Below are 13688 nucleotides of genomic sequence, written 5' to 3'. Positions count from 1 at the left end.
CTCAATGATTGTAATAAAGTGTACAAATATGTTTTTACATGAGGGAGAACAAATGAATGTCAACCTTGCAAGGTGTTAAAAATAGGGTGGTACTGGGGAAAAATACAATCAATGCAAACTAGAGACTATAGTTAACAGAAACATTGTATTATGCTTCCTTTAATGCAACAAAGACAATATACCAAAGCTAAATGCCTATAAGAGGGGGACATAAGGGAGGGGATGGGACTCTTGGCATTGGTGATGTTGTCTGACTCTTTTATTCTACTTTAGTTTAATTCTATCTTTCCTTTTGTTGCTTTTTAGCTGTCATGTTTTTTTCTTTCTTTTTCTTTCTCTTTTTTTCTCTCTACCTTCTTTGACTCTTCCTTCTTTGTGGAAGAACTGGAGATGTCCTTATATAGATAGTGGTGATGGTGGTGAATACATAAATATGTGACTATACAGGGAACCATTGTTTGTTTACTTAGGATGGAAAGTATGGTGGGTGAACAAAACTGTCTTAAGAAAAACGGGTTGGTGAAGAAACCTCGAGGGCACTATATTGAGTAAAATAAGTCAGACGCATAAGGACAAATATTGCATTGTCTCAGTGATATGAACTAATTATAATATGTAAACTCACAGACATTAAATATAAGTTACCAGGATATAGAACGAGGCTAAAGAATGTGGAGAGGTTGATTATGAGCAGAATGTTCAACTAGGTTGAACGTAAGTGTTTGGAAATGGACAGAGGTGATGGTAGCATGTTATTGTGAGAATAACTAACAGTGGTGAATGGTGCGTGAATGTGGTAGAAAGGGGAAGCTTAGAGTCACATAGGTCACCAGAAGGAAAGTTGTAGGTTGAAATGTGGGAATGTATAAAACAGTGAATCTTGTGGAGGACAATGTCCATTATTAAGTGTACAAATATTAGAAATCTCTTCCATGAACTAGAACAAATGTATGACACCATAACTAGGAGTTAATAATACAGGGGCATAGAGGGAGAAAAGTATACCTATTATAAACTATGTACTACAGTGAGTAGTATTTTAACATTCTTTCAACAGTGACTAATGTACTATACCAACACTGTGACTCAATAATGGATGGGGGGTGGTTAGGGGTATGGGAGGATTTGAGTTTTCTTTTTTTGTCTTTATGTATTTTCTGGAATAATGAAAATGTTCTAAAAATTGAAAAAAAATTAATTGTGGTAATGGATGCACAGCTGTATGATGGTACCATGGGCCATTGATTGTGCACTTTGGATCTTTCTTTCGATAATCATATGGTATGTGAACAATCTCAGTAAAATTAAATTTAAAAATAAAAGGGAGTGATAAAGACATTCCTAGGTAAACAAAAGCTTTGGAAGTTCAGAAAGGGACCTGGAAGTCCTCTTCCCCAAGAATAGGGGAGGGCGCAGCTGGTCACTAATCATGGCTTTTGATTAGCAACTTTGGATCACGGGGGACCCAGCCTGAAGCCAGGAACTACCCCTGAACCTTTCGGTTCCACAGACCAATAAAGTCTCCCTCTGGCTTACGTCCTTGTGGATATTTTCCTTTGATAATTTATTTTCACTTGCAATAGAATAGTCTGCAAAATTATTGGAATCATGAGCCATAGGTTTATTTCTTGTTGAACATACTAATATGGTCTGAGGACTTGGCCCCCTTTCCTTGAAGGGAGAAAGAGGCATTTCTTCTTGCTAAGGGATTGGCATCCTGCTGATAAACCATCAAGCCCTAATATGAAAGAAAGGGAGACAAATGAAACTTTTGTATTTGAGAACCAAAGAGGGAGGGCTGTATAGGGTAGCTGGAGGAAAGGGCAAAGAAGAAGGTGCACTGGGACTGAAATAGAGCTCCCCAAACTGGCTCAGAATTGTGAGGTCGGGTCACTGGGGGCTGAACTTCAGTCCGATTCCCCTTCCCATGCCCAGCAAAGCCCAGAGTCAGTCTTCCACCTTGGCCCCAGAGATGAAGTGCTAGAGCTGCTGGGCTCCTTTAAAACCTAAATCAGGGCCTGTCAGTTCTCTGTTCAAACCCCGCCGTGGTCCCACCATCTCACTCAGAGTCAAAAGCCAAAGCCCTCACAGTGACCTGTGAAGCCCGACAAGATCCAGATTTGCTGGGTATTATGATTAGCTAGGTATTCTGATTTGCTGGGTATTCTGATTCGCTGGGTATTCTGATTAGCTGGGTATTCTCATTAGCTGAGTATCCTGATTAGCTGGATATCCTGATTCGCTGGGTATTCTGATTAGCTGGGTATTCTGATTAGCTCAGTGTTCTGATTTGCTGGGTATTCTGATTTGCTGGGTATTCTGATTAGGTCAGTATTGTGGTTAGCTTGGTATTGTGATTAGCTGGGTATTCTGATTAGCTTGGTGTTCTGATTCGCTGGGTATTCTGATTCGCTGGGTATCCTGATTAGCTGGATGTTCTGATTTGCTGGGTATTATGATTTGCTGGGTATTCTGATTAGGTTGGTATTGTGATTAGCTCGGTATTCTGATTCACTGGGTATTATGATTAGCTGGGTATTATGATTAGGTCGGTATTGTGATTAGCTGGGTATTATGATTAGCTGGGTATTATTATTAGCTGGGTATTCTCAGCTGGGTATTCTGAAAGGCAAAACACAAGAGATGAAAAACACAATGGAGAGGGCAGGGCAAGATGGCAGGGTGGTGAGGTGCAGGATTTTGTCTCTCCTCTAGAGCAGCTGGTAATTACCAAAGAAGTATATGAAACTGTTTTTGGGGTCTCCAGTAACAAGTCACACATCGGACACAAGTGTGGAATTGGAGGAAAAGTTGAGATTGCAGCAAATATTGTACTCTCGCCCGACCGGGGGTCTGGCACACCTCCCCACCCAGACCCCATGGATGTCTTGCTGCTGGCTCCCTGAAAGGGAAAAAAAAAAAAAAATGAAACAAAAAACAGCAATCTGCTGAGGACAAGAAGAGGGGCTCCACCCAGCCTCAACTGCAGAATCAATTAACTAATTAGTTAACTAATTTGGGGAGCTGGGGGTGCTAAAGAAGGGCTGGGCTCCGAGAAGGGGTGGGGCATATAAAAGCGGGCACCCATTCCCAGACTCCAAATAAGCCTTTTTTTTCCCTTACATTTTGTCGCTTCTCCCTTCTCACTGACCCCTTATCTTTTTGCATTTCAGTAGCCCCTGGCAGGGGCAGAATTGAAGCTGTTGGAGAGTAATTAATAGACAGTAGCCCAAAGTACATCTTTAAATGCTCTATTCTGACACTGACAAAACATCCAGGCTGGGGAACTGCTTTTAAAATGGACTCCTTTCTTTTTATTTTTTCTTGTTTTTCTTTTCTATTTTTTTAATCTAAAAGTAACATATGTGGTTATTTTCTATCAGAAAGGCCAAGTTGAAGGACTAGGCTAGGCTTGGGGGGAGACAGAGTTCCCAGAACTTCTCTGAATTCCAGATTCACTTCTGAAGAAGGTCTCCACCCCATCTTTAATTGTCAACTCAGGCTGACCAAGGAATTAAGCTGGAGTTGCCCTAAAGAGGAGAGGATAGAAGGGAATAGTGCCCCTGAGAGACAACTGGAGTTCCTAGGATTGGGAGAGTGGAGGGAGGTCCAGCTCAACTGGCAGTCCTCCTTCTGGGAACTCAGACCCCAGGGGCTGGAATTAAGATTCCAGCTTCAGTCAGTCATGCCCCTGATAGGGTCAGGGTCACCAGGAGAACTAAAGGCTCCATACCTCTATACACTGGTGGGGGAGCTGTGGGCTGGCAAGCACCACCTGCTGGACAGGAGAGGAAAATCACCAATTCTAGAGGTCTCATAGGAGGGTCTTATTCTCAGGAAAACTCCATACCCTCCACATGAGACCTGGGCCTCTCTAGACTGGGAAAACCTGACTGGGGTCGACCATATCTGAGGAGACCATCTCACAAAAAGGCTACATAGAGGCAGGTCAAGAAACAGAAAAACAAGAGGTGAAAAATTCTGATCAACTAACTAGAACCTAAGTTAGAGGTCTAGAATAAGTTGAACAACAGAGGTCAGAGAACAAAGCCAACCAACAAGAAACCCCTAGGTAAAAGAGTGAAGATGAGCTCCAGAATAAACTAATCAAGAAAATCAGATGCCTATGCAAGATAACAAACCATACTAGGAAACATGAAAATATGGATCAGCCAAAGGAACAAACTAATAGTACAACTGAGATACAGGAGTTGAGGCAACTAATGCTAAATCAATTCACTGAACTGAAGGAAGATTTAGCAAAAGAGATGAAGGATATAAAGAAGACACTGGATGACCATAAAGAAGAATTCATAAACTTGAAAAAACAAATGGCAGAAATTATGGGAATGAAGGCCACAAGGGAGGAGTTGAGAAACACAATGGAGGGACACAACAGTAGATTTGAACAGGCAGAAGAAAGGATCAGTGAACTAGAAGATGACATTTGAATTCATACATGCAATAGAACAGGTGGTGAAAAATATGGAAAAATATGAGCAGGGTCTTAGGGAGCTGACTGACAACATGAAATGCACAAATATAAGTGTTATGGGTATCCCAGAAGGAGAAGAGAGGGGAAAGGGGGCAGAAAGAATAGAAGAAATATTCACTGAAAATTTCCCAATTCTTATGAAAGACAGAAAATTAGAGATTCAAGAAGTACAGCGTACCCCAAACAGAATAGATCTCATTAGACCTACTCCAAGACATTTACTGATCAGATTGTCCAATGTCAAAGAGAAGGGGAGAATTCTGAAAGCAGCAAGAGAAAAGCAATCCATCACATACAAGGGAAGCTCCATAAGACTATGTACAGATTTCTCCACAGAAACCATGCAGGCAAGAAGACAGTGGCATGATATATTTAAGATACTTTAAGAGAATAACTGCCAACCAAGAATTCTATAACTGCCAACCAAGAATTCTATATCCGGCAAAACTGTCCTTCAAAAATGAGGGAGAGATTAAAATATTTTCAGACAAAGAGACACTGAGAGAGTTTGTGAACAAGAGACCAAGAGTACAATAAATACTAAAGGGAGTGCTACAGGCTGATAGGAAAAGACAGGAGAGAGAAACTTGGAGAAGAGTGCAGAAATGAAGATTTTCAGGAAAGGTAAAAGGAGAGAGAGGAAAAAAAAAGATATGACACATAAAATCCAAAAGACAAAATGGTAGAAGAAAGTACTGCCCTTACAGTAATAACACTAAAGGTAAATGGATTAAACATCCCAATAAAAAGACACAGACTGGCAGAATGGATTAAAAAACATGACCCATCTATATGCTGTTTACAAGAAACTCACTTTAGACACAAGGACAAAAATAGACTGAAAGTGAAAGGTTGGAAAAAGATATTTCACGCAAACAACAACCAGAAAAAAGTGGGGGTAGCTATATTAATATCAGACAAATTAGACTTAAAAAGTAAAACAAAAGAGACGAAGGACACTATATATTAATAAAATGGTCAATTCATCAACAAAACATAACAATCAAAAATATTTATACACCAAGCCAGAATGCCCCAAAATTCATGAGGCAAACACTGAGCTCACTGAAAGGAGAAGTAGACACCTCTATAATAATAGTTGGAAACTGCAGTACACTGCTGTCATCAATGGATAGAACATCTAGGCAGAGGATCAATAAAGAAACGGAGATGTTCAATTGTATGATAAATGAACTGGACTTGACAGACATTTATAGAACACTACACCCAACAACAGCAGGACATACTTTTTTTCTCCAGTGCTCATGGATCATTCTCTAGGATAGACCACATGTTGGGTCCCAAAGCAAGTCTCAACAAATCTAAAAATATTGATATTATACAAAACACTTTCTCAGACCATAATGGAATGAAGTTGGAAATAAATAACAGGCAGAAGGTCATAAAATTCACAAATATATGGAGGCCAAATATATGGAGGCCAAACAACACCCTCTTAGAAAACCAGTGGGTAAAGGAAGAAATTACAAGTGAAATTAGTAGATACCTTGAGGCAAATGACAATGAGAATGCAACATATCAAAACTTATGGGCTGCAGCAAAGGCGGTTCTGAGAGGGAAATTTACTGCCCTAAATGCCTATATTAAAAGAGGACAGAGAGCAAAAATTGAAGAATTAAGTGTTCACCTGGAGGAATTAGAGAAAGAACAGCAAACTAACCCCAAAGCAAACAGAAGGGAAGAAATAACAAAGAGCAGAAATAAATGAAATTGAGAACAGGAAAGCAATAGAAATAATCAACAGAACCAGAAGTTGGTTCTTTGAGAAAATCAATAAAACTGATGGACCACTAGCTAGGCTAACAAAAAGAGAGAGAGAGAGAGCAGATGCAAATAATTACAATCAGAAATGGGAAAGGAAATATAACTACTGACCCTGCAGAAATGAAGGAGATAATGAGAAGATACTATGAGCAACTATATGCTAATAAACTGGACAACCTACATGAAATGGACAACTTCCTAGAAAAGCATAAACAACCAACATTGACCCAAGAAGAAATAGAGGACCTCAGCAAACCAATCACAAGTAAAGAGATTGCATGAATCATCAAAAAGTTCCCAAAAAGGAAAAGCCCAGGATCAGAAGGCCTCATATGTGAATTCTACCAAGCAGTCAAGAAAGAATTAGTACCAATTTTGCTCAAACTCTTCAAAAAAATTGAAGAAGGAAAGCGTCCTAACTCATTCTATGAAGCCAACATCACCCTAAATACCAAAATCAGACAAAGATACTACAAAAAAGAAAATTATAGACCAATCTCTTTAATGAATACAGGTGCAAAAATCCTCAACAAAATACTCACAAATCAAATCCAGAAGCATATTAAAAGAATTATACACCACAACCAGGTGGGATTTATTCCAGGTAGGCAAGGCTGGTTCAACACAAGAAAATAAATTAATGTAACACACCACATCAATAAAGCAAAGCAAAAGAACCACGTGATCATCTCGATCGATGCAGAAAATGCATTTGACAAAATTCAACATCCTTTCCTGATGAAAACACTTCAAAGGATAAGAATAGGAGGGAACCTTTTCAATATGATAAGGGTGATATATGAAAAACCCACAGCTAACATCATACTCAGTGGGGAGAGACTGAAAATTTTCCCTCAGAGATGAGGAACAAGACAGGGATGCCCACTGTCAACCATTGTTATTCAACATTGTGCTGGAAGTGCTAGCTAGAGCAATTAGGCAAGAAAAAGAAATAAAGGGCATCCAAATTGGAGAGGAAGAAGTAAAACATTCACTATTTGCAGATGACATGATTCTACATGTAGAAAATCCAGAAAAGTCTACAGCAAAGCTACTAGAACTAGTCAATGAAAACAGCAAAGTGGCAGGCTACAAGATCAACATGCAAAAATCTGTAGTGTTCCTATACACAAGGATTGTGCAACAGGAGGAGGCAATCAAGAAAAAAATTCCATTTACAATAGCAACCAAAAGAATTAAGTATTTAGGAGTAAACTTAATGAAGGACACAAAAGACCTTTACACAGAAAACTATAAGAAACTGCTAAAAGAAATTGAACAGAACTTAAAAAATGGAAGAACATACTATGTTCATGGATTGGAAGACTACATATAGTTAAAATGACAATTTTACCTAAACTGATTTATAGATTCAAGGCAATACCAGTTAAAATCCCAGCAACTGAATTTGCAGAAATAGAAAAACAAATAACCAAATTTATTTGGAGAGGCAAGGTGCCCGAAATAGCCAAAAATATCTTGAGAAATAGAAACAAAGTGGGAAGTCTCACACTACCTGTGTTTGAAACACATTACAAAGCTACAGTGGTTAAAACAGCATGGTACTGGCATAAGGATAGATATACTGACCAATGGAATTGAATTGAGTGTTCAGAAGTAGACCCTCGCATCTACAGACAATTGATCTTTGATAAGGCTGTCAAACCAAAGCAACTGGGACAGAGCAGCCTCTTCAATAAATGCAAGCCATGCAACAAGGTGCATGGATCCTGTTCACAGCATTTTGAGTGAACTACATCAGAAATAAAGGCAAACACTATAATGCCTCACCAATATTGACTAACTACAATGTGTAAACTCAGAATTGAATCTTAGAGCCTAAGAGGGGAATGATTATTGTAATCATCCCTAGATTGTAAGCTCTTACAGCAGTCAAATCTTTTCATGAATTGTAATGGCTATCCCAAACTTTGAGAGGCTGATCCCTTAGTGTATAACCCAATTGGTCTCTGGAACATTGGATATCTCTGTGACACCTGAAACTCAGAACTAGAGGTCAGCAGATATGAATGTCAGTATTAGCACTTATAGCTACTGTTAAAAAAAAAAAGGTGAAAAAGAGCCCAGACTTCAATTAGTGATATGAATGAAGCAGATCTGGTTAAGACTAGGGCAAACCAGGCCAAAGGAAAAAGGACAAAACTGCCTGTGTTTTAAAACTTCAACTTCCATGTGAGAACAAGGGAAGAGATGTCTATTTGGTGCAGGATCTATATTTTTTAAACAGTATAACTCTACAGTCAGTTTGTTCAAACACCACAATTATGTGGAACTTTGAATAGGAAGTGAGATATGGTAGGTTTGTATAGGTTAGAGTGAAACAGTGACACATCCCAAAGTAATTTGGGCAGAGAATAAAAGTATATTTGCAGGGCCCCCCTGAGGAGCTGGGGAAAATGCAGAAGTGTTGGACTTACTCACCTGGATTGTTGCTGATGTTGTCACAGACATTGAGGACTGGCAGTTTTATGTGCCAAGCCCTCTATCCTGGGGCTTGCCCCTATGAAGCTTGTTACTGCCAAGGAGAGGCTAACCCTGCTTATAATTGTGCCTAAGAGTCTCCCCCTGAGTGCCTCTTTGTTGCTCAGATGTGACCCTCTCTCTCTCTAACTAAGCCACCTCGGCAGGTGAACTCACTGCCCTCCCCCCTACATGGGACCTGACTCCCAGGGGTGTAAATCTCTCTGGCAACGCAGGATGTGACTCCCGGGGCTGAATTTGGACCCAGCATCATGGGGTTGAGAATATCTTCTTGACCAAAAGGGGGATGTGAAATGAAACGAAATAAAGTTTCAGTGGCTGAGAGATTTCAAATGGAGTTGAGAGGTCACTGTGGTGGACATTCTTATGCACTATATAGATAACACCTCTGAAGTTTTAATGTATTGTAATAGTTAGAAGAAATACCTCAAACTATCAAACTCCAACCCAGTAGTCTGGACTCTTGAATATGATTGTGTAACAATGTAGCTTACAAGGGGTGACAGTGTGATTGTGAAAACCTTGTGGATCACACTCCCTTTATCTAGTGTATGGATGGATGAATAGAAAAATGTGGACAAAAACTGAATGAAAATTAGGGTGGGATGGGGGGGATGATTTGAGTGTTCTTTTTTACTTTTATTTTTTATTCTGATTCTGGATCTTTCTGATGTAAGGAAAATGTTCAAAAATAGATTGGGATGATGAATGCATGACAACATGATGGTACTGTGAACAGTTGATTGTACACCATTAATGATTGTATGGTAAGTGAATATATTTCAATAAAACTGAATTTAATTTAAAAAAATAAGCAAAAAATAGTATTTGTTGCATGATTGAAAAAGAAGTGATGTGAGCATGGAACCCTTTGTCTATTAATGCTAGATGATGATAAATCAGGACTCATAAGGGTCGATGTTTTCTTAGTCATAGAAAAGGCTATGTTGGCAAGAAATGGAATAAAAGTCAAGTTAGGAAAGACTATGGATCCTAATAACTGCTCATTGGCATAACTCTCTGTTGGCATCCCCCTTCCCTTTTTCATCTTTTTCACCCCGTGATGTTGTATTTTTTGGCATCACTTCCCAAATAAACTACCTGCATTCAAAAAAAAAAAAAAAAATGGAGACATACAACAGCAGATTTCAAGAGGCAGAAGAAAAACTCAGGAACTGGAGAACATGACACCTGAAATCCTACACACAAAAGAACAGATAGGGAAAAGAATGGAAAAATATGAGCAACATCTCAGGGAATTGAATGACAACATGAAGCACATGAAGATATGTGTCATGGGTGTCCCAGAAGAAGAGAAGGGAAAAGGGGCAGAAGCAATAATAGAGGAAATAATCAATGAAAATTTCCCATCTCTTATGAAAGATGTAAAATCACAGTTCCAAGAAGCAAAGTGTACCCCAAACAGAATAGCTCTGAATAGGCCTACAGCAAGACAATAATCAGATTATCAAATGCCAAAGACAAAGAGAGAAAACTGAAAGCAGCAAGAGAAAAGTGATCCGTCACATACAAAGGAAGCTTGATAAGACTATGTGCAGATTTCTCAGTAGAAACCAAGGATGTAATAAGGAAGTGGTGTGATATATTTAAGATACTGAAAGAGAATAACTGCCAACCAAGAATCCTACATCCAGCAAAACTGTCCTTCAAATATGAGGGAGAGTTTAAAATATTCTCTGACAAACAATGAGAGTTTGTGAACAAGATACCTGCTCTACAGGAACTACTAAAGGGAGCACTACAGACAGATAGGAAAAGAGAGGAGTGAGAGGTTTGGAACACAATTTTGGGTGATGGTAGCACAGCAATGTAAGTACACTGAACAAAGATGACTGTGAGTATGGTTGAGAGAGGAAGGTTAGGAACATGTAGGGCACCAGAGGGAAAGAGGAAATATAAAGACTGGGACTGTATAACTCAGTGTAACCTAAGGTGCTCATCAATTGTGATAAAAATGTACAAATATGTTTTTACATGAGGGTGAACAAATGGCTGTCATCCATGCAAGGTGTTAAAAATGGGGTGGTATTGGCAAAAAATACAGTCAATGCAAACCTCTATAGAGACTACAGTTAACAGAAACATTGTATTATGCTTTCTTTAATAGAACAAAGAATATACCAAAGCTAAATGCCTATAAGAGGGGAATATAAGGGAAGAGTATAGGATTCTTGGCATTGGTGATGTTGTCTATTTTATTGTACCTTAGTTTAATTCTATCTTTCCTTTTGTTGCTTTTTAGCTGTCATGTTTTTTTTTCTTTTTCTTTTGTCTCTCTACCTTCTTTGACTCTTCCTCCTTCTTGAAGAATGGAGATATCCTTATATAGATAGTGGTGATTGTGGTGAATGCATAAATATGTGATTGTACAGGGAACAATTGATTGTTTACTTAGGATGGAATGTATGGTGGGTGAACCAAACTGTCTTTAAAAACAAAACAAACAAACAAACAAAAAACATGTGTTGATGAAGAAGACTTGAGGACACTACATTGAGTGAAATAATTCAGACACAGAAGGACAAATATTGTATGGTCTCACTAATATGAACTAATATAATATGTAAACTCATAGACATGAAATATGAGTTACCAGGACACAGAAGAGGCTAAAGAATAGGGAATTGTCGCTTATTATGAACAGAATGTTTAACTAGGTTGAACTTAAGAGTTTGGAAATGGACAGAGGTGACAGTAGCATGTTATTGTGAGAATAACTAACAGTGCTGAATGATTTGTGAATATGGTGGAAAGAGGAAGCTGAGAGTCATGTATGTCACCAGAAGGAAAGTTGGAGGTTAAAATATGGGAATGTATAAAACAGTGAATCTTGTGGTGGACGATGTCCATGATTAACTATACAAATATTAGAAATCTCTTTCATGAAGTAGAACAAATGTATGACACTATAACTAGAAGTTAATAATAGAGGGGCATATAGGGAAAAATATACCTGTTGCACACTATGTACTACAGTGAGTAGTATTTTAACATTCTTTCATCAACAGTAACAAATGTACTATACCAATACTATGAGTCAATAATGGAGGGGGGGGTGGCTAAGGGTATGGGAGGATTTGAGTTTCCTTTTTGTTTTTAGTTCTTTTCTGGAGTAATGAAAATGTTCTAAAAATTGAAAAACAATTGTGGTGAGGGATGCACAGCTATTTGATGGTACCATGGGCAACTGATTGTGCACTTTGGATAATTGTATGGTATGTGAACAATCTCAATAAAATTTAATTAAAAAAAAGAACACCCAAGATATCCCATACCCCTTATGCTACCTATTATTTTTTTAATACAGTTTTATTGAGATATGTTTACAGAGCATACAGTCATCCACAGTGTACAATCAACTGTTCACAGTACCATCATATAGTTGTGCATTCATCAAAGTAAAAAAGAACACCAAATGGATTTCATTGCATGCACAGGGAGATAGAGTCATGCTAGTGTCAGAGCTGCTTCTCTCACCATTTCCTGGACCTCCTTGGCGGATAGCTGTCAAGTGCTCACCCACCAGGGCTGTCCGTAGTAGTCTATTTTGGCAGGAGGAGAGATGTGGTGTCTTGTGCTGACGGTTGGAGCTTCGTGTGGCAGGTTCCTCTCTCCAGCCAGGTTCAGGGCCAGCTTGACAGGAAGTGGTCATGTGCTCGCTACCGGGGAAGGCTTTAGGGGCTTATTTGCACAGGTGCATGGAGGTGGAGTCATGCGCCAAGGGGTGGAGCCACGTCTCTCCACCCAGGGCCTGGGTGGGTTTTGTGGGAAGCCTTCAAATTTCCACCCACCAGGGTTCATCACCTCAGTGGCATGTTTGCACATGCACCGGGAGTTGGAGTCATTCCGCTAAGAGGTGGAGCCCCTCTCTCCACCAATTTTCCCTGGCTGGTGTGGCGGGAAGCAGTCACATACCCAGCAGGGGTCGCATTAGAGGACTGTTTGCCAAGGCGCAGGGAGGTGGAGTCAGGGGCTGAGGGGCAGAGCCTCATCTACCCACCCATTTCCTGGGCCGGCTTGGCGGGAAGCAGTAACATACCCCCAGGTGTCCCTTACAGGACTGTTTGCCAAGGCGCAGGGAGGTGGAGTCAGGGGCTGAGGGGTGGAGCCTCATCTCTCTGCCCATTTCCTGGGCCGGCTTGGTGGGAAGCAGTAACATACCCCCCAGGGGTCGCCTTAGAGGACTGTTTGCCAAGGAGCAAGGAGGTGGAGTCATGTGCTGAGGGGCGGAGCCTCATCTACCCGCCCATTTCCTGGGCCGGCTTGGCAGGAAGCAGTCACATACCCACCAGGGGTTGCCTTAGAAGACTGTTTGCCAAGGCGCAGGGAGGTGGAGTCAGGGGCTGAGGGGCGGAGCCTCATCTACCCACCCATTTCCTGGGCCGGCTTGGCGGGAAGCAGTCACATACCTACCAGGGGTTGCCTTAGAGGACTGTTTGCCAAGGGGCAGGGAGGTGGAGTCAGGGGCTGAGGGGTGGAGCCTCATCTCTCTGCCCATTTCCTGGGCCGGCTTGGCGGGAAGCAGTAACATACCCAGCAGGGGTCGCGTTAGAGGACTGTTTGCCAAGGCGCAGGGAGGTGGAGTCAGGGGCTGAGGGGTGGAGCCTCATCTCTCTGCCCATTTCCTGGGCCGGCTTGGCGGGAAGCAGTAACATACCCAGCAGGGGTCGCGTTAGAGGACTGTTTGCCAAGGCGCAGGGAGGTGGAGTCAGGGGCTGAGGGGCGGAGCCTCATCTCTCTGCCCATTTCCTGGGCTGGCTTGGCGGGAAGCAGTAACATACCCAGCAGGGGTCGCGTTAGAGGACTGTTTGCCAAGGCGCAGGGAGGTGGAGTCAGGGGCTCAGGGGCGGAGCGTCGACTCCCGGCCCAGGTCCCTGGCAGGCTT

At 40.9% G+C, this 13688-nt stretch overlaps 1 protein-coding gene across 8 annotated transcripts in view; it reads left to right on the top strand.

The window, feature by feature from the left end:
- Positions 1 to 13688, top strand: part of TMLHE (trimethyllysine hydroxylase, epsilon) — a 174732-nt gene that overhangs the window by 51729 nt on the left and 109315 nt on the right. The window lies entirely within an intron of this gene.

Source organism: Choloepus didactylus, chromosome X, assembly GCF_015220235.1.
Source record: "Choloepus didactylus isolate mChoDid1 chromosome X, mChoDid1.pri, whole genome shotgun sequence".
Taxonomy (NCBI): Eukaryota; Metazoa; Chordata; class Mammalia; order Pilosa; family Megalonychidae; genus Choloepus; species Choloepus didactylus.
The sequence above is the reverse complement of the archived record's forward strand: the minus strand, read 5'-3'. Positions and strand labels throughout refer to the sequence as shown.